Source organism: Pinus tabuliformis, chromosome X (assembly GCF_031772625.1).
Source record: "Pinus tabuliformis cultivar Carrire ecotype Pingquan chromosome X, CPIR1, whole genome shotgun sequence".
Lineage (NCBI taxonomy): Eukaryota > Viridiplantae > Streptophyta > Pinopsida > Pinales > Pinaceae > Pinus > Pinus tabuliformis.
In genome coordinates, this window is record NC_142308.1 from 389,401,971 (window position 1) to 389,425,539 (window position 23,569).

At 32.9% G+C, this 23,569-nt stretch overlaps 1 pseudogene; it reads left to right on the top strand.

Annotated features, from left to right (window-relative positions):
* The first annotated feature begins 783 nt into the window (after nt 1–783).
* Nucleotides 784–1,051, top strand: LOC149140173 (protein transport protein Sec61 subunit gamma-1 pseudogene; annotated as a pseudogene).
* Nucleotides 1,052–23,569: the final 22,518 nt, after the last annotated feature.

Sequence of the window (23,569 nt, forward strand, 5' to 3'; positions counted from 1 at the left end):
TTTCTCTTGATACTAGCTAGGTTACTAGTGCAATGTACCTGTCAGTCACGCTCTCAGGTTTTCTTAACACCAAATTATTCTCTTTAGTAACCTTAATTATTATTATAAAATATGTTTATATAATTAATATTTAAGTTTAATTAATGAAATGGTTTAACATATTCAAATAATTAAATTAAATATTAATGTGAATAATACCTTTTTAGTCATGCCTTTCTTCTATTGGCATTAGTTGTTCCTTACCAACCTTTATACCATGTTTTAACATAATTTTGTCTATTTTATGAATCTTGGGATCTCCTATAGGACATATAGACAACTGGTCTCCCTTCTTGAAGAGGGAATGTCCTTGAAGCAAGGTTTCTAAGCAAATATCCATGAATGCATGTTGTATTTTTATCCATCAATTGACATCATAGATCAACACCAAGCGGCCATTTCAGTTTTACACTATTTTAACTCATTCACCCTTTCATATCCCAGTGATTCCTAAATGATGATAACATAAAAGAATATATAACACATTAAAATGAGGAAGGGTTATCCAGCGTAGATACATCTTAACTCCAAATCTACCGAGTGTTCAGAGTAATAAAATCTCTCGAGATACAAACATTTTTTTTAAATGAATCTATGGCAATAATTAACTTAAGGAAGAAAATAAACATTGCTAAAATAAACGTGAACTTTCATGAACTTCATAGTGAACCACGACAACGGATATACGACAGACAGTTGAGCCAGTGAGCTATATCATAAGGATAGTATAGAGGTGCAATAAAAATGGAAGCCGTGGATGTTGTTGTAAGGCTGCTGCAGGACTTTGCCAAAGATAGCATGCGCCTCGTCAAAATATGTCACAAGCCTTATCACAAAGAGTTTAGTAAAGTGGCTTTCAGAACGACTATTGGATTTGTTGTTATGGGATTTGTTGGTTTCTTTGTCAAGTTGATATTCATACCAATTAATAACATCATTGTGTGATCAGGATAAACGAAATAGACTATGATGAAGCAGAGACGAGAAACTATGGCCGAAGTGATAACTCACCAACAATAAGGTGGTTTGAGTCTTTGAATTAATTTAATACGATCTTTGGTCATTTTAAGAATTTTCAATGTTATTTGAGCACAGAAATTAATGTGCATTTTTTATATGCTTGGACTCGGTCTTGGAATTGGCCAGGGGTCAACTCAGATTCATACTCAAAATTGGTATTAACCTCGACTCGTTTGAATTTAATGACTTGGTACTAATAAAAATATACATAAAATATTAAAATTTCAATGAAAAAAATGTTCAAAAGATTCCAAACTATTAGAGATAAAATATGCAAAGTCTCTTTGTAATGAGATTTTAGGGGTTAAACTTCAAATTGAGTTTATATTGATTTTCTGAGCCCTTTGGATAGGGTGTACCTATTTTTTCTAAGCTTTTTCTCACCGACAAATATTGATTGCATTCATGATTATTGCTTTTATTTTAATGGTTAATCTTCAAACAATCAACTTTGACCGCCCGAACTCTCTCTTTTTTGAAGTAATACTAAAACATATTTGTTTCAATTGGTGGTTTGTTTTGTTTACCATTGGAGTAATTGTTTCAACTTCAGGTATTTAATCAATAATATGTTTGTTGTAGGTGACACAATAACAATTTGTTAAATAATTGAAATAAAATTTCATTTTATTGGTTTAAGGATTATTTTTTTTCATTTTTTGCTGCTTTATATATTGAATTTATCTTGAATAAGTGGATGATTCACACAGGATGATTAATAGTAATGTTAACTATGTTCTTTGTTTTTATTTTTCCCTTTTTAATATCAAAATATCCATTTAATGCATTTTGCAAGTCATTGTTGTAAGTTGACCTATGTGAAAGTCCTTAAAGATCTTTCTTTGGAGAGAGATTGTGCAAAATGGGGTTCAACATGACATTTGCGGGACTTGAACATGGGTGGGAGAATAACAATTTTGCCTCCCATTTATCCGATATAAACCCAATTGACAAAATATCTTCTAGTCATATTGCAACTATAGTAAAGAATTAATCTAACTGTGATATTGATTTAGGGGCTTGTACAAAATCATTTCTATATGCATTAGTGTGATTTACGTTCTATTTAACAACATTTAAGAAGGACTAGATGTCTATAACCTCATCTGATCTTAAAATAGGGTTGTAGAATTGGCAGAGATAATCTAGTTATGATTTTGGAATTCATTGTTGGCCAAATATGAACTCGATAATTGAGTCCATATGAACTTGATTTTGGGCAGTTTTTCAAGTTTTCATAAATTAAGATTATGAAAGTTTTGGGCCTGTCAATTGTTTCCTTATGTTAAAGGTGTGGACATTTTACTTTTAATGGTTCATGACATGATGCTTTATTGTTGCATACATTGTCGATCATGTTTATGTCATATGGTTTTCTGACTACTCCTAGTAGAGATTGTTTAGTTTTTTTTTTCCAAAGAAAAACTTGGTAGTCCTTTCCATAACAAAAATATGAGGTTAAAATATAGAAATTCAAACAACCCAAAGGGTGGAGACAATGTATGCTAGTGATATTCAAAATCCGGGCTAACAAAAATAAAGAAACATTCAAAATAACAGAAATAAGTAAACATCCACTAGATGAATGCTGAAAAATTGGATTTGTATCACATTGGTTTGAACAAGTAAAACCAGATGTCGTAATTGATTCTATTCCAATCACATCGGTTTGCATTTGAATATAGAGATGCCAAAGGAAAATTCTCTGAGCTTCATAGATATTCGCGATGCATGGACAAAGCAGACGATCTATCTGCTTCCGGATAATGTTCTCGACGGTTTCAATACTACTCCATAGCGCGCACTGACACAATAAAATGATCCTCATACCCTAATGATATTCATTTAAATTCTAGGGAAGAAGCATGTAATGATTCCCTTGTATCCATGCCAGTACCGCTTGGACATCGTTTGTTGCAAGTGTTCTTATAGTTGAAACAATTTCATCGTGAGAATGTTCTGGCACAAGTTTGGTATCCAGTGAGGTGTGCTAATGGATTTTATTCTCACAACGTGAGAGCAACCCCACGTATTGGATGAGCACAATTCGAGTGTTATTGGCTTTCAGCAAGTATCGATGGTTATATATTTTACAGAGAGGATTCTCTGGGAGCTTTTCTAGGACTGCCTGGTAGGGAATCCACACTCATTAGTTCACTCGACACAAGCGGAAAGTCCATCTTCTCTTTGGCATTTACCTAGCTTGACATTGCTATGCGGACCTCCTCATGCATGTATGTTGACCTTCATCTACCAACCTCTACCCACCCCTAGCTAACTTCATAAACTTCCTTTGATATGTTGTGATAGCATCAGCAAGAAGGAAAGTGGCGTCAACAAGAAACCCAACCTCACTGATTACGCGTTCTCCCCAGCCTCGCTAAGGAGTGCGTGCTTCAGTTTAATGAATAGATTTTCTTTCTGACCGAGTCGCACTATAAGTTGTAAAAGACTATGACATGCATTTTAGTATAGTCTCATCCCCTTTTTCTGCCCAAAACCCAGAAAAACAATATTCTATCAAACCAACTTGTTCTCTTATATGCAGATAATCTGTTGCTTCTTGCAAAAACTTTTGACGATAATTTTTCCTCTTGTATGTAACCAGTGAGCAATATCCATTGTTACCCATGTTATAATATTGGTTATGGGTTAGATTAGGGCATACTATGGTGCGTCTTATGGAAGCGGAATTGGTTTGAAGGTACCGCTCAGATCAAAGTGGCTAGATCGCGCACCTCACTACCGATTGGGACCAAGACTTATATTGGGCAGATATAATCTATAGTAATGGATTCGGGGCCTTGATTAGTGCTCCCATAATTTAGGATAGAGAACTACTTCGCTGAAGAAAGGTAAAGTGAGGTGAACAGTTCAGGCTATTCATTACTCACCCTGAAGGTGTTCAGTTATATATATATATATATATATATATATATATATATATTATATATTTATATATATATATATATATATATATATATTAATATAATATGCAATACATTTTTCTTATAAGTGGTGCTAATAGGTGGGTTTCAAGGTCCAGATTTTGAACCTGTCTCCGATACCATATGTGAGGACCTAACCTAGGTATTCTAACTAAAACTAAATTTATCATTTAATTTAATCACAATAAGGAAAATATTATATTTATAACAAGACAATTAATTGAAAAAAAACATTAAATTTGATTTTCAATGTATTAAACATGTAAGGAATTTCAGTTGTAGCACTTTACACAAATAAAAAAACAACTAGAAGAATTCATGTTCTAGTGGCTTGGTTGGGATGCTCTGCTTGTTTCCCGACTGAATTTACCTCCCAGCCAACTATGAATGATTTCCTAGCCTAGGGAACCTCCACAGGTTCCCTACCTTTCCGAGCCCAAGTTCAACCAATTGTAGTGTGCCCAAGTTAAAAGCAACACTCTCCAATGGATCCAAGTTTGAGTTCTTTCATTTTCTCCCTTATCCTCCACATTCCTACCTAATTAAATCCTCCAATGACCAAAACAAAGACCAAGGATCCCCATTTCCTCTCATCCCCCTTCCCTTTTATGTCTCTTCCTCCCATCCACCTTAACCACCTATCATTAATGTCATGACTACCCCCTCATCTTTTTATTTTAATATACTTGACTTTCCTTACCATATTTTATCCAAAGTAGATTTGAGAAGACACATTGGGAATATAATATGGATATTTAATTTAGAAATAAATTGGAGAAGACCATATCTTATTCAAAAGTAGATTTTAGAAGATACATTGTGAATAGAAATATGAATATTTAATTTAGAATAAATTGGAGAAGACACCTTGGGAATAGAAATATGGATATTTAATTTATAAATAAATTAAAGAAGACCATATCTTATACAAAAGTAGATTTGATAAGACACCTTAGGAATAGAATAATAACAAATAATAAAAGTCATATTAGTAAAATAAAATTACAGATTCACAAGTGTAGGTTTATACCAATATTACTTAATAATTGTAAGTCAATATCTACAGGTTAATTAAGCACTAATCAAAATTAGTCTGATAGGATCAAGTAGAGCATTACACTAAGCAATAGTTAAACTTTATAAACTAAATATTATTGTTATTGTATAACATTTAAATTTATTTTTCTCTAATCTAATTGGTTGCCTTCCTTCATTTCTTCTTTGGTAATGATGACTTCTCGTGTTGCAGAGGTAGTAATGCAATCAAGTAATTGTACTGGGGCAAATTTCTCGGTGATTACAGTGTACTTGCCTCTTCCAAATTCACCACCACGATAACTCTTATTTTTTTTCGAGGTAAAAAACCCGGAGGCATTTTAGGAAAAGGACGAAAAACATTATTATCCCTATGACAAGAAATAGATAAAGCATTGCATACCAAAAGTGAGGTATTATTATACTGCCACAGACATGGTATTACACATTTAGTTTTTCCTTTGATTGCATATTAGTTTGCCTTTGGCCAAAACTTTATGCTCTTTATCCATAGTTTAACATTAGGAATTCAATTTTTGTTATTTTATTATTATTATTTAAATTTATTTATTTGTAAGGTGATTGGTTGAGGTCTTATTATAGGGTGCTTAGAAACTTCCATTTCTTTTAGTTATTAATTTTTCATTTTTATTTTATTTCCTTTTTATTTAACTTTCATATATATATATATATATTTTTTTTTTATTTTTTTTTCATGACTTATAATTTTTCTCCATATTTTCAATTTAAGGTGACTTATATATATATATATATATTATATATATATATATATATATTTTGTCGATCAAAATTCATTCATTAGATTTTCATGAAGACAAACATTACATAAGATGTCTCTTCGACCCCCTTCTCCTCATTTCGACCAAACTTTTTGGAGTTGGGGGTCGAAGGATGCCACATATAAGACTTTACAAACATTATTTTCTCCTGACATATAGCCATATCGTGCATGAAGAAAATAAAAAAATCTATAGAGACCAACAACAACATATCAAGGAGAGGGATGGGGAGGGAGTACAAGGGGAGCAACAAAATAGGCATCACGCTCATGCATATGAAAATCAATATGTTCCACCTAAGCTTCCAGGTTGCGGAGGTGGTCATTTGTTCTACGATGGTTCCGACGAAAAGTATCGAACTACTCCAATATATCATTATGACTAAATTGGATATCATTCATAAATGCAACCAGTTCATTGTCATCATCATACCTGCGGTTGCGAATGATGTCAAGATTGAGCTGAATGTCTTGTAGTTGCACTATTGAGGACTCCATTATTGTTGGATCCTTGATTCTTCATGGAGATCGAGCTGGATAAAGTGCCACTTCACCCTCACGCTCCATGCTAGTTGAATTCCTTGAAGACGAGCTAGTGCGTGGAGTTGGGCGGTCTGCATTGACAAAATGACCACCCCCACGACGAGGCCTCCCTTGATGTCGAGGCATTGCTTTGGTAGCATGGGGGTTGAGCGATTGGAACAGAGAGCACCCCGAATAATTCCTGCAATAGAAAGAGCGAGAGAAACCACCAGGGGAAAAGAACACCCTGCAAGGCTAGGCAGAGCCAGAGACTCCCCCAAGGATGATATGAAAGGAACCCCAACAATTCACCTGGAAAGTCCCTGACTAGTTTTCCACTAATCCACAATCGCGACCAAAGATTGCCCTGACACCCTACTTGGGGACCCCTAAGACACCAAACCTGGGGAGAAAATAATACAAACAACTAAGATCCTAAAAGGAAGAAACAAACAACCCCTTAGTCAAGTGACGAACAAAGGAGGTAGCTAAAGGCGAACCAAGGTAGGGGCTTCCACCATGAACAAACAAAAGAGACGCAGGAAGTAAACAAATGTAGATAGTACCACAAGATTCAATGAACGCTTGCAAATACAAAGCCTTGGAAGCAGAGACGATCCCTCCCTAGGATGCCCAGACGTAGCACAAGGTGCACATGAGAGACCTCGAGACCTTATATAGGCAGAAAATCACAATTTCCTATTCGACAGCAACAAGGGATATGATCTTGAGCCACCATAACAGGATGAGATGACTGAACCAAAATTTCCAACGAAATTCAGTGCCATGATCCAAATTTCTGCCTAGGAAAGAGCCGGGATCCCAATTACTCGTTTGAAGGCCAAACCCCTGCCAAGCTAGAGCGAACCGGACTTCCATTGTGCCTCATCTCCAGAGCCAAAACCCCGACGAGCTTCCATGGTTTCCTTCGCCCACTCTGTCAACCTCCCTCTTACCAACATACATCACCCAAACTTCCAACCAAAACAAGAACTTCACCACCCTTCTTATCAAAACCGTTGTACCATCCAAAATGTTCGCCCTGCAGGAGTACGGAGTGATTAACCCATAGGTAAAAATGCAACATGTGTGTTGCGTGGTGGAGGGGGAAAACCCCAAGGACCAGGTTGGCGTTGTTTTTCCACCTTCATCAAGGGTTAATAAATTTAATTATAAAAAAATTTATATATATTAATAAAAAATAAAAAGCACAAATACACATATATATAAAAAAATATATATTGAAGTGTATATATGTTAATATAAAAACAATATTAGTTAATATTATTTTATTTTTTCGTGATGACATTCAAAAATATAATATTTTATTAGTTGTTTTATTTTTGTGTTTATTATTTGTCAATTTAATTGATGATGATGATAGTGTTTAACGTCCACTGAGATCAAATTGGTCTATCAGACCTATAATTAAGCTATATTTAAACTAAACAATAGGTATTAGCTACTATGTAGCCCTTGTTTTTAAATTATAGCATTTTACTTTCTCATATACACTTTTTAACATTAAAGTTTGGGATATCAATACCATTTGTTTCAAAGTGTGCGACACATCATATTAAAGTACTAACATTTTTTTTAATAATACCATGTAGACATATTAAGTTAATATTTTATTAATAAAACACGCAACATATTAAATTATGAATAATCTCTTCTATGCCACGTCATATCTGGAGATCATTTTTAAGGTAACATGCCTTGACATACCATATATCTTTTTTTTTTTTTTTACTTTCAGCGAATATAAATAATGCAACATCATTGCTCAGGCATGACGTCACATCATTGGTTTGACAAATACTTTTAATGATCATGGAAGTACAAGTTGTTTCATTTTTGCAACAAATTATCATTATTAAAATTACATTTAGAAATGAACTTTTACAACTTAAGCTCATGTATGTTATTTTTATTTTTAATTAATTTTACATGTAATAATTATTCAAATATTGTATTCTTATTTTTTAATCGAGTTTATCTGAAAAGTAAATGTGTAAATTTATGTTTTTATCGAAATAGTAAATAATGTATTGGTTTTTTTAATCAATTTTTTGCAAACTTTTTATAGTTTAACATTGTAGATTGAAATTTATTATTTTTCTGTCTTTTTCACTTTTTAATAAAAAGTAACACCTTTAATTCATCTCAGACAAGGGATGCTTCTCCATTTTTAAAAGTGAAATTATAATTCGATAGTGAAAATGACTTTTGTAGACTTTTTTAAGTACCAAATATAGTTAATAATTTTAATTGCCCATGAAAAAATAAATGGCATGGTTTCATAAATATATTGTTGATTTTCAAAACATCGTTATAGGTGATGTGATTACCTTTGCATCTTGCAAATATACCAAAATCATAAATGTAGTTACATTGAAATTTAAATTTCCCTTTTCATGTGTGCACCTTTTTCAATTTATCATTATACATAAACACTCCCAAATTAAGAAACTATTTGTTAGACATTAATGTGACCATGAGGTACATGTCACATGTCCATGATGCATGCTCTTCCATGCGTACTGTGGAGACATCATTACCGATATCCTCACTATGGACAATTTTAGTAAGCATTTTGGAAAATTAAAAATTCTACATATCCACAACCCATCAATTTTTGACTTAAGTCTTATAAACATACGATGCTTGTTTCTATAACCCTCGCACCCCTATTATTAAGGATAACAACCATGACAAATGGTCAATTGAAAGCTACAATAAATTTAAATATGGATTCAAATCTTGAAGATATAAAGAATCAATTTATTTTGAAACAAAATATTTTATTAATATTTATTGATCTATTTTTATTAATATTTTCAATCCGACCGTATTCAACATGTTTTTTTGTTTTATATTATGGGTTATCTTATGAATATTTATTGATTTGTTTTTATTAATATTTTTAATATTTTTTTTCTATATTCAATGTGTTTTTGGTTTTATTTCATGTCTTTTTATTATGTCTTTTGGTTTTAACATTATCATCATATTATTACATAGAGTATACACATAATTTTAGCTATATTTATCATCATATTATTACATAAGTTATAGACGTAGTTTTAGCTACATTTAAACTAGGCGGTAAAGAATAGCTATATTTTATTAATTTCTATGGATCTATTTTTATTAATATTTTCAATCCGACCATATTAAATATGTTTTTGTTTTATATTATGAATTATCTTATGAATCTTTATTGATTTGTTTTTATTAATATTTTTTCTATATTCAATGTGTTTTTATTTTTATTTCATGTCTTTTTATTATGTCTTTTGGTTTTAACATTATCATCATATTATTACATAGAGTATACACATAATTTTAGCTATATTTATCATCATGTTATTATATAAGGTATAGACATAGTTTTAGCTACATTTAAACTAAGTGGCAAAGAATAGCTATATTTTATTAATATTTATTGATCTCTGTATTCAAGCTTCTGTGATCCATGGGTTGAAACGCATTGGCCAAAAATTTCTTTTATGTGATTTCTACCGAAAGACTTTGCTTAATTTATTGATCTATTTTTATTAATATTTTCAATCCGACCATATTCAATATGCTTTTTGTTTTATATTATGGGTTATCTTATGAATATTTATTGATTTGTTTTTATTAATATTTCTAATATTTTTTCCATATTCAATGGGCTTTTGTTTTTATGAATATTTATTGATTTGTTTTTATTAATATTTCTAATATTTTTTCCATATTCAATGGGCTTTGTTTTTATTTCATGTCTTTTAGTTTTAACTTTATATCATATTATTACATAGAGTATACACATAATTTTAGCTACATTTATCATCATATTATTACATAAGGTATAGACATAGTTTTAGCTACATTTAAACTAAGCGGTAAAGAATAGCTACTATGTAACACTTGTTCGTTTCATTATTTTTTCCATACTCTAAAAATAAGATTAAAAAATAATGATAAAAATAAATAAAAGTAACACCATAACCATAAAAGTCAAATCCCACTGGCACAATTGGTTGAGGATGGGCCTCGTCAACAAAGTGACCCAGAATCAAACCTCACAGAAGGTGGTTATGTCTTGTGCTAGGGGGATGAGACATGCTAAAAAATCCAGCCAACTAAGCGCTAGTGTGGCCCAAGCCGGATTCAATCCTTGGGTGACTTTGACAACTTAGATACCCCTGGGTCATGATTCCTCAAGCCACAAATGAAACCTGGAAAATCACAAACAACTTAACAAATAAATAAAAAACACCATAACCATAAATATCCAACCACATAATTCAACCCAATAATAATATAAATTCAATGAAAAACTTCCCTTTAAAAATATTTTGCATAAAAAATTAAGAGAAATAATTCTTTCGAATAAAGGAAAATAAAATGGTTGCATTGCTTTATCGCGAAACATGAGGAAAATAATAATATAAATTCAATGAAAATTTTTCCAGAAAGAGATTTTGCATAGAAAAATAAGAGAGATTTCTTTCGAATAAAGGAAAATGAAATGATATCATTGCTTTATCTCTAAACACGAAGAAATAATCGAAGATTGAATTATTTTACTTGTGTGGAAAAAGAGAATACTGTGAAAACCGGAAGAAAAAATAACAAAGAGAGAGGAGCAGACAAGAAAGATATCTTTTACTTTCCATGATTTGAGCCACTGACTGTGAAATAATTGCATTAGCTACTTGTCTTTTACTTAATGTTGAACATCTTTTAACAAATTGCACGTTGGCTTTTACATCTTTTGGACGTGCACCGCATTTTATTCTTATGTTTAGTTTTCTTTCACCAACTTCAAGGCAAATGATGTTAAACTTAATCATTATCTGTACCATCCCAACATAAGGGATATTTGGGTTTTTGTTACTAAATGATATAATATTTTCATGGAAAATATTATGGGTTTCTTTTGTACGAGTGATTGGATGAAAGCTGATTTAACTACAACTTATTATAGTAGTGAGTGCTTTCAAATGATTTATTGGATTTGTACTTGTAATTTATAAATTTTTTAATTAATAAAATGGGGATAAATTTTACATTATGCTAATCCAATCACATATTTATTAAAAAATTAAAATTAATTATAAAAACAAGACTTACATTTAATGTTTTAAGTAATTTATCTATAAATTAATTAGAATTCAATTTCAAGAATGATAAGTGACATTTATTATTATTAAACTTGTTATGTGTTATCATGTTTGGCATTAAGTTGTGTAGTTAGAGAATTCGAGGGCATAATGTGAAGTTGTCTAAATGTAATATTAGTTTTTGGGGCATAATGTGAAGTTGTCTAAATGTAATATTAGTTTTTGGCTATTGAGTATACTCTGATTATGTGCATGTTTGGTATAAGATTTGAGAGTAGTTTAAAGAGGCCACAAATTCACCCAGAAAATAATGGAAATTCCAGCATGATTTTTGCCAAAATTCAACAGAAATTTTGAGAAATCTGGGTTACAACTGTCAAACTTCAGGATTTTGGGTGCCTAGGGGTTTTTGATGGTGTTGAATTCATTTCCACCATCAAAAGGATGATTCAAACACTCTTATGATCCAAACATTTTAAAAACAAATCATCATATTTCGACGAAAAATAACTTCCCGAGCGAATTTATCGCCTTGGTAGACAACACCTAAGGTTTGTACCAAAATGTCCTTACAATATTTGTATGAGCTATTTTAGTTTTTAATCATTTTTAAAATTTTGTTCTTCTAATATAATTATTAACAATAAAAAGAGTTTTGAGGGGCAGTTCAATTGGCAATCATCATGATATGAAGTATCATGTAAATTATGAGATTCAAGGTTCAAATTCTCCCAAATCACTCATGTATGTGGGAGGGGTATACATAGGCACCTAAAGGTTATAGTGGCAGTGATCAAAATCGACCCTATGTCAAGGGAATACGAATAACATTATTAATGTGTATATGTTGTATATTTTGTATTCCTCTAGATAAAATACACACACACACATGAACATGATTAGAACGTGTACCTTATTAAAAAAAATCCTCCTTGATAGAGAAAAGGAGTGACGTATGAAGAGTAGAGCCCTTGCGCTCTAGACAGGGAATGAGAATAGAAAGTACTTTCACAAGATTACAAACTATAGATTAGCTATCAATACCAGATCGGTAATTAGGAGACTGGATAAAACACAAATCTCTTCCTTCCATAACTTATCTCAAGAGGGATGTAGATATTTCAAGAAAATATTCTGTCAAGAGAAAAGGGCCACTATATACCATATTTTGAAAGTTGCAAGCTTATTCCACACATTCATAAATCAAGAGGAGAACAATAGTCTGATGAAAAGAATCACTAAACCAGAGCTTGAATGACTACTACATAGTTTCCAAAAAGGAAAGAACCCAAGTCCAAATGGTCTCACAATTGAATTCTACCTAGAGTGTTATGAAATACTGGGAAATGATCTTTGGAGAGTCATGGAATACTCCTACATAAGAGGGAAAAATTTGGCTCCCTTCAACATATTCTTTATTGCTCTTATTCCAAAATCTAACCATCCAAATGCTTTTGATCAATTCTGACCCACATATTTGTACAATACTATCTATAAAATCATCTCAAAGCTTATACCATATAATCTAAAAGATATATTATCCAATCACATCTCCCCAAACCAATTTAGGTTCCTAAATGGAAGAAAAATCCATGAAACCAATGGTCTTGCCTAGGAAGGCTGCATTCAATCCACTGTAGAAGGAAAAAAGTTGTTCTGTTTAAAGTTGATCCCTCTGAAGCATTTGACCAGGTGAGTTGGTTCTAGATCAAACTCCTCCTCATACATCTAGGCAATATAAATATATGTATACCTTATCAATGGAATGGGTGAATACGAGGGCGAGGTGCCCTACAGGGGTTAGGTGGAGACGGCCATGATAAATTGGCTAATTTTGCCACTCTTTTGTTAGTTGGATTATACATCTCTTCTCTTGCTCTTTGATCAATGGAGCGACCTCCCCTTTTTTCAACGTGGAGAAAATCCTTTAACAAAGATGTCCTTTATCCCCCTTGCTCTTCCTTTTATTGATAAATCCTTAGGGAAACTTATTAAGGTGATTTCTCATAACTTGATAGTTGTTTGTGATGTTCTTTTACTTCTTTAAATTAGTTTCTTCTTCTGCTTATTATTATTATGTCTTTATATCAAACAACTACCAAAAAATGAAGATCATCAAAGACAAATGGACACTAGATGTAGGCTATAAGCTAGGTCCAAAACCTCTCCTAGAGAGGAAAACCCAAACAAATCTCATCTTCTTATAGAAACCTTTCCAAAGGACACTTCCAAGACTGAAGACCTAAAGACAAGACTTCGCTAAGATCAAGCCAACCACCACAAACGAGATCATATGGTCAACAAGGTTGATCTTACAAAAAATGTAGCTCTTCAGAAATTTGTCCTTCTTAGATGGGTATGTAACTTCAAACTTTTGTACTTGGTCTTGTAGAAGCCTTTGATTTCTAAAAAGTTCACACATGTGATTAAGAGAGCAATGATTTTAGATTTACTTTCCTTGCTTAAGTCCCTTCTTACTTCGTTGAGACTATATCTTCCTTCTCACCTCTTTGCATTGCCTTTTTCATTGCAGATCATATCAGAAGTGTGTACATTGAGTGAGTGTCACAAGAGGTCTAAGTCCTCTTCTATTTATAGGCTTTACATGGGCTAGAAGGGCCTCTCTAGGCCGACTTGAAGAAGGCAAGACGACTTGATCTTGGGGGTCTTCTAGACCTTTCTAAAAATCAAAATAATGTTTTATTTGTTATTATAGGTGCCCATTTGGGTCTTTTACATCATGAATTAGACTTTGAATCAAGATAAAAACCCTAGAGAACTCAATGGGTGCTTTGACCTAGGACCAGATACATTTATCATGAAACCCATGCTTTAATAATAATATTTCTTTTACAAATACATTTTTCTTTTTCTTTCTTTTGACAAGTACAATAATAATCATGTTATGAGAGAAATACAATTATGAATACTGACATTAGTTACATTTTTTCAACACTCCCTCATAACTAGGGAGGTATTCATAATTGACCATTAGTACAAGGACAATACTCACTTTGAAAAGTTCTTATAAGAAGAGTATCAACATACACAATGATAGGGATACCCAAACTACCAAGGTATTCTCCTAGCAGGGAATAACGTATCATGTAAGCATCTGCCACTATAGGTACCATCAAGATACAACCCTGGTACCAATCCAACAATATATAGATACCATCTAGGTCTACATGCCTTGACACCAACCCTTACAGGGATTTAGGTATCAACACTAAACCAGAGCTCCACACAATACCCTTCCTCACTGGGATCTAGATATCAACCGAGATCTCAATATTAACGAGGTCATGATGTCCTCCCAAGTATCATCATATAGGAAATTTTATGGTACTCATCTCTCCCTCTCAACCAAATTATAGATATCCACCAATCCGAGCATGCTCCTAAAATAAACTAACTTCTTGTTGGGAAGAGATTTCGTCAACACATCAGCTACTTGTTCATCTATTGGCACGTACTATAGCTTCATGACCCCAACCAATTTCAAAATTCTAATGTATATATGTTCTTATATGCTAGCATAAAACTCTAGGGTCTTAAAATATTCTGATTCTACTTAGGTCATCACAATATTCAAACACATTTTGATGAAAGCTTCCTTTTTCAACTTCTTCAACAACACCAAACTTAGCCTCAACACTTTCCAAAACATCCAATTCTTGTTCACAACTTCATCAATCATGAATAACCATCTGTAGTGCTTTAGCCTTTCTTCAATCTTATTCTTTCTTCCAGGTCTTCATTATAGTTGTCACAATATGCCCTCCCTCTTAACTTGGGGAAATATACATTTTTTTTTATTTTTTTTATCCAAGCTTCTTCTTTACTAGGGGACAAATTCATCAACAACTCACCCACATAGGCTCTTTCTTTCGTATCATCATATCATAAGAGAAATTCAACCTTCTTGAACATCATTCCTTCTTTCTTCACATGGCAACAAGATGATCTATTAATCACTAATGTAAACTTCCAATGCCATCAAGTTTCTTATATCTTCCTTTTCCCATCATGCTCAAAATCATCATTAAGTATGAGGTAGGTAAGCCTATTAAACATATTGAAGACCATGTACCTATAAATATTCATCAACAAGTACAACCAAGCACAAATATATATGTACAGGAGCATTAAATGTCAAACTAGGGTGATCATATTATCATGGAGAGAGCATCTAGGGTTATCAAAATTTTGAGCAAGAACTTGAACTTTAAATATCAAATTCTAAACCTAGTTGGGATAACAATAAGAAGAATAACAACCGACTATGGTTGCATTTTCATGCCTTAGACTTTAACAAAAATATTTGCTAGAGTTTTGTCACAAACCCAAGATTCCTTTACCAAAACTAAGCTTTAGATATCAAGAACTAAATTTAATCATAGCGAAATGATTTTACATCTAGGGTTTCATTATCATGCCCTATAATCTTATATCAAACTTTACTAGGGTTTTTGTAGTAAAACCTATAAATAATCATCAAAACTTTAATATTAGATATACACCAACTAGACCAAGTTAGAGTTTCAATCATGCAACAACATATACACCTAGGGTTTCATTCCTAGGTTTTTACATTAAATATGACAAGGGTTTTTGTCATAAAACCTAATTCATCAAACCCTAAAGAGGTAGGGTTTTTATCATATGTACTAGATATCATCAACAAACCCTAAAATGCTAGGATTTTTGCAGTTAACCCTAAAGGTTAGAGTTTTACCTAAGTGAACAAAAAATAGAGAGTATGAAAAGGGTTGATTTAATATAGATATTAATCACCCTAAATAAGAATCTTTATGATTCAAAACCCTAGACATGAGAGAGTTAGTAATATAAAGCAAATTTCAAAATGATTACACCTTTTTATATGAAGAAGACTAGCTACAAATCATGTGGTCTTAAACATACCTTGAGTTGCTCCTTTTACAAACCTTGTAGGGTTTCCTTATTGAACGGCTCCCTTTGAATATTTTGTGAGAAGGTTAAATCTTTTTCTTGAGGGGATTTCTTTTGCATAAGATCAATATTTCTGTCTTCTATGATTGAAATTTTGATGTTCCATTGAGCTTATTTCTCTCCTTGCAATTTGAAGACATATTGTTAGATGATTGAGACATAAAGAACAAAAACAATACTTACTTGACTTTGATAAAGTCTTCAAGATGCTCTCCTCAATGTGATGGACTGCTTCTATGATGATTTCTTCCAACGTGTTTTCAAAAACTCAAACAAGAATACCCTTTTTCAAAAGACTTCTCTTCTCGACTTTTGGTTAGAATATGATGAAGAAGTTGTTGCAGGTCCTTAGCACAAAATCTTCCTTTCTCTATCTACAATAATACAACTGGTCCCTATTCTAAAATAATATGATCTTTGATCTTTCTTCAATATGACATGATACATGAGATAAAAAGGATGCTACAGGCCTTGTCAAAGGCTGTTGTATATTTATGGGTATGACCCTTTTGATTAGGGCTTCACCAAGCACTGTTGTTAACCCAAAGCAAAGATTTTATTTATCCTCATGTAAGACTCTTTGTTGTTGGAATATGGTCGACTTCTTTGCCAATGTTAGGGCTCAGATTTTATATATATTCCTAGGTCCTAATGACTATAGACCATAGAGATGACGACTTCCTTTTGAAACAAGACTTCTAGAATTCAGTTTTTGGCTCCTTCTCTAATTAGATTCTTCATTGGCAAATAGGAAAACCTTTAGCCCAAAAGAGATGCCTCATAAAATGTAATTCAATTTTTGTAAATTTCGTTCCTTTGTGGAAAATTCTGACCTTAATGTTCATGCACAAAGACTTATAATCTCAGAGTTCGGTGGTAATTCCAAAACCCTTAAACAATGTTTAGATCTTCACTTTGCTAGATTCTCAGATCCTTAATTTAATGTTTCTCAGCTTCCTCTGAGTGCTTCAACCTACAAGCTTAGGTACAGTCTTATAAACAAGCTTTGAATTGTGCTCTTTCAATTCATCTTTCCTTCTAGGTAGCTTGACCTTCAAGATTAGAATGATCAGTCCCTTTACCCTTCAAATTGTGATCTTCTAGCTGCCTTGTCTCACTGACCTTAGCTCTGATACCATGTTGATAAATCCTTGGGGAAACTTATTAAGGTGATTTCTCATAACTTGATAGTTTCTTGTGATGTTATTTTACTTCTTTAAATTAATTTCTTATTTTACTTATTGTTATTATGTTCTTTATCATAAAAAACTACCAAAACATGAAGATCATCTAAGAGAAATGGACACTAGATGTAGGTTATAAGCCAGGGCCAAAACCCCTCCTAGAGAGGAAAACCCAAACAAATCTCTTCTTCTTATAGGAAATTTTTCAAAGGACACATCCAAGACCCAAGACCTAAAGACAAGACTTCCCCAAGATCAAGCCAACCACCACAAAATGAGATCATCATATAGTCAACGAGGTTGACCTTACCAAAAATGTATCTCTTCATAAATTTGTCCTTCTCAGATGGGTCTACAACTTCAACCTTTTGTATTTATTCATATAGAAGCCTTTGATTTCTCAAAAGTTCGCACATGTGATCAAGAGAACATTGATTTCAGATTTCCTTTCCTTGCTTAAGTCCTTCCTTCCTTTGTTGAGATTATGTCTTCCTTCTCACCTCTTTGCATTCCCCTTTTCATTGTGAATCAAATCAAGAGTGTGTACATTGAATTAGTGTCACAAGAGGTCTAATTCCTCTTCTATTTATAGGATTTGCATGGGCTAGAAGGACCTCTCTAGACCAACTTGAAGAAGGCATGCAAACTTGATCTTGGGGGTCTTCTAGACCTTTCTAAAAATCAAAATCATATTTTCTTTCTCATTATGTGTGCCCATTTGGGTCTTTTACAACATGACCTAGACTTTGACTCAAGCTACAAACCCTATAGCACTCAATGAGTGCTTTGACCTAGGACCAAATACACTGAGCATGAAGTCCATGCTTTAATAATCATTTTTATTTCACAATTTTTTTTCTTTTTCGTTCTTTTGACAAGTACAATAATAATCATGTTATGAGCAAAATACAATTATGAAGGCCGACACTAGTTACATTTTTTCAATACCTTTTAGTCACAGAAGGCCTAAGCATGATTATTGGTAATGCAAAATACAGATCCACTTTCAAGGGCATATTTATCTCCAAACACTATTCTCTGGCCCATCTACTGTTTATAGATGATTTCCTAGTTATTTATAATGGGAAACTCAAGCATCTTCAAAATTTAAATATCCTATTGGATACCTTTTCACTGGAAACAAGAATGCAAATAAGCATGGAAAAGTCTGCATTATATTGTTGGGGGATGAGGAAAAACATAAAAAATACTCAGATCTATCTTTGATGCCCATATATAGGATATCTCATATGTTATAAAATACCTAGGCTTCACACTCAATCCCAACAATTATCAGAAAGCATATTGGCATTGGTTGTTGGAAAATATTGAGAAGAGAATTAGAATTTGGTGTAATAAGCGGCTCTCCGTAGCAAGAAGACTCACCTTATGTAAATTTGTACTAGAGGCCATCCCAGTATATTAGGCCTCTTTAGCTTCAATACCAACTCGGATCCTCCTTAAAATCAAGCATCATTCTTCCCATTTCCTTTGGGTGAGGCGAGAGGGGATTTTTTTTTGTGTGCTCACAACCTAGCAAAACATTGCATTTCTCCAAGCTCGGGGGGTGTGGTCTAAAAGACCTCTTATGGTTCTCAAAATAACTTGTTGCAAAAGGGGTTTGGAAGCTTATACAAGGGGCAGTTCTTTGGGCTCAAACCACTATTCAAAAATACATTGAACCTATGCCAATATTGGATGGATTTGATCTCCTAGGAAAATGATAAATAATGGTTCTCTAATATGGAAAGCCATCATCAAGACTTTCCTATCGAAAAATTTCTCAGCTGGAAAGTGGGAAATGGGTCTCAGTTCCAAATTGGATATGAACCCTAGATGAAATTCCAATAGGAACATCTTCCACCTCCTCTATGAACTAAAATCTAATTGCGAATGGAATTTTTACTCTCAATCAAATATTTGAATTCAACTATTTGTGAGGCTAGTAGGAATGGACTACTTCTGAGGGTCTGGGGCTTGAAGAGGAACACACATGCCACTGGAACAAATACATCAATGCTCTTAGATGCTCTCATGTGACACTCTCTAACTCCTAAGATACATTGATATGGAATCATAGTCCACATGGGTCCTACACTCCAAAATTGCAATACATGAGCTTGGAAATGGAGGATACTTTAAGAGAGCCACCTTGGTGGAGTAAAAAACTTTGGAAATTAAAATGTCTACCAAAGGAAAAAAAAATCATGTGGCTATTGCTTTATGACAAAGCCCCCACCTAGAACAACCTCCAAAAACGATCCTCCCATAGACCTGGAATATGCACTCTCTACTTTATGAATATGGAAATGATTAACTATCTCTTCATCAATTGCCTTTTCAAACTATCTATTTGGAAAGATATTTGCCAAATGGAAGGAACCTCATACCTTTGGAATGGCTCAAATATTGATGAATGCCACTCCTGTTAACTTGCATGTCATACAAAACCCCATCACAAAGCCCTCCCACTTATTGTGGCTAGGGGAATGTGGCTAGAAAGAAACCAAGCCATTTTTGACAACAAGCATATCAACAACAAATATTGTTATTCAAAATCTTGCCATTGCACATATTACCCCTGTAGAAAACTTGTTACACATCCACAACCTACTTTTGTATTTGAAATACAAATAGACTCTCCTTGGCCTTCTTTGATTAGGCGGCACAAGATACCCCTCAATGTGAGGGGTATGGAAAATTCTTAATCATTCTACAACATTCTCCATATCATTCTTTACAAACATGGTCATGCTTCAAAGAACAATTTTGAATTCTTTACACTTACTACTTCATATTGTCATCTCATAAGATATTTGGGGACTCTCAAAATGTCATAAGTGGGGTAAAAGGAACCACAACAATATGCAATTGTACCCTCTCTCCAATTTTTAAGAAAATACAACAGTAGATTACACATTTTTTTAGATCTCTTTTCATCACATGGCACAGAAACATAAAAGTAGATACCGGGAAACATAAAAGTAGATACCGGGTTAAAGGCTAGATTAGCATCGTGACCCTCCATTGACTTATAATATTGAATGTTTGAATGTTACATAAATATGAGTAATTATTGAATGTTTGAATGTTACATAAATATGAGTAATTATTATGATAAGCCAAAACTATGAAAAGCCTTAACGAAAAAAAAATAAAAATCCTCCTATGATAGTTTGATGGGGTTTTATATTATAGAACTCTAGGTGGTTAATTCATATTGAGTTCAATTAAATTGTATTTTTTTTAAATAATTATCTATTTATTATTACCTATAAAAATTATTATTTTAAAAATGTGTACTATAATTATACTTAATTTTAATTTTAATTAAAAAAATATAAGTTTTGGTTATTATTATTATAATTTTACTTTATTTAATTCAAAATGAAGGGGTGATATATATATATATATATATATATATATATTTATTCAATTAAATAAAATATATACTTAAAAATAATATTATTTTTTCTAATTGTTGAATTATAATTAAATAAATAATTTTAAATAAATTTTATTTTTTCTAATTATTAAATTATAATTAAATAAATAATTTTAAATAAATTTTATTGCTTATAATTATTGTATCGAGAGACACATTCTACAATTTAATATGAGGGTTATGTGTGATTTTGTCTATGTTCAGCGTGAAGTTGATATGTGTCCTTTTTAAAATAAAAATAAAAATAAAATATTCTCCAAATAAAAATACTAAGTTCGCTATAATAAAAAAAATAACGAATATACATATTTGGTTAATTTTAATTATTTCACTATGTTCTCTGAGTTAGTTGATATTGTCACCCAGTATGAAGGAGATGTAAAATCCTTCACTCTCACTCAACCATATGAAGTAACATAATTTTATATCAAATTTAAAGAATAAAAAGACAATAATTTTTTTGTGGATTAAGATTTGTATTACCTTTGAAAAACATAATATCAAGATCCATCACCTCGTTGTCAATAGTTCAAACAAAGTTCATCATAAGCAATTTCAATCTGCCTCATGGGAAACTAGATAATTTTAATCACCTATAACATAGGAAAATTATCCAAAATACTGAGATCCTCATTAAAACATACCTATTTGCTACCATACTACATAACAAAAAGTTGTTGTCCAACATTAACATTAAGGAATCTAAATAAGTAACATGTGCGGGAACTTTTGTGTTGGATCTTAGAGGTGTTGGGATATCAACATCACACTAGAAGTGGCACTCTAAAAGAGAAATCATGGCCTCCATTCTTCGTAGGCAAACTCATTGATTCCACTAAGCACATTTAGTATCATTCAATGCAACAAAGATATCAACCTTTATTCATGTTTGTCTTTTAAGACCTTGCCCAAGAGGGTCTTCATCTTCCAATGTAAAGAAATGGAATTGAGGTATTGCTTCCTTCTTCCTCATATAACCAAGGTTAGGAACCCATTGCGAAACCTTCTCTAGTATCTCTGAGTCTAAAAACACTTATCTTTCCATGACAACATGGGATTTGAGGTGACGAATTTCATTATGGGTTTCTGTTGGGTCCCTATAATTGATCCTGATTTAAACAGGAACACAATAAAATACAGAGATAACCATAAAGATAGATATGCAGCGGAAATAATACCTCATTTCATTACTGTAAAATACTGAAATATGCTTACAAACAGAAATGGAAATAACCTAGCTAGGGCGATGGTAGCTTATCTCTGAGAACAGATGTGGTGGCTACATGCCTCTAAACTGTCTTACAATGAGGCTCGAAGGCCTATTTATTGTTGCAAAACAATGGAAAACCCTTCACATTCCAAAACCTAACCCTAGAAGATGAAACGCCAAATTGTGGGCCCCGTTTTTGGGTAAGTTGGTACATCAACTTCCCGGGGTCGCGAATTGGTCGTACTATCTCCGTTTGACGTGCATGATAGCTCGTTGGAAAGATCTCTCCGAGGAATACGACGGAAAAGACGATTTTTAGGCAGAAAAATCGCTGGCAGTAGATTTCCCAAAAAACGTCGTTTAGGGCCTCAAAACGGCTCCGGAAGTTTAGGACCCGAAAAACTGCTAAAAATAGTAAACTGTGATATAATTAAGGAAACTGAAAAAACTGTAAGAAGCACTAGAGGGGATCCAAGTGGAATTAGCGGGTGGCCACCAATATCCACCTGGATCAATAATACTAGTGATTACCCCATTACTATTGTAGTTGCATCCCTTATTAATATTGTTGTGCCCCTATTATCCCCATATTGTTATTACTGTGCCCCATAGAATCCCTCTATTGTTATTTTTGTGGCTTTATATTATTATTGTTAGGTCGGCTGGGTTATATTGTGACTCCTTAGACTCCTATATATAGAAAGGAGGTTTTGTCATTTGAATCATCCAAGAATTGTTCATTTATGTAATGTAAAGGAGGTTGCCCCCTCGAAGAGGCTGAATTCTAAGGCGTTGATCTATCTTTTCTATCTTTTCTTGAGCTGGTTTCATAACATTTGGTATCAGAGCTTTGGATTCTAGGGTTTCGCTGCTCCAAATAGGTCATCGTGGAATTTTCGCTATAACTTTTTTTTTCTGCGACGTTTCAAAAGCTAAAAAAAACCCATTTGAGAAGACATCGCGTGGAACCTCGGGTCAAAATTTCAGAGCTTTTTGCGCTATATTTGCGGAGATATGATCTGAGGAAGTTGGTCTTTTTGCAGACTCCTGAATTACATTCCAAATAGGTGACCTGGGGAAAATCGTCATAACTTTCTCTCTGAGCATCGAATTGAAATTTCGTAAGAAGTTGCAGAAAGAGGACGCACTGAATTTTCTTGTAGATATTTTTCAGAACCAAATGTCGAAACAGTGACTCGTGGCATGTCATACAAGTTCTCTCTACTGAACTAGTCTATAATCAAGTCACTGTGGGAGATTTCACATAACTCTTCCTTGG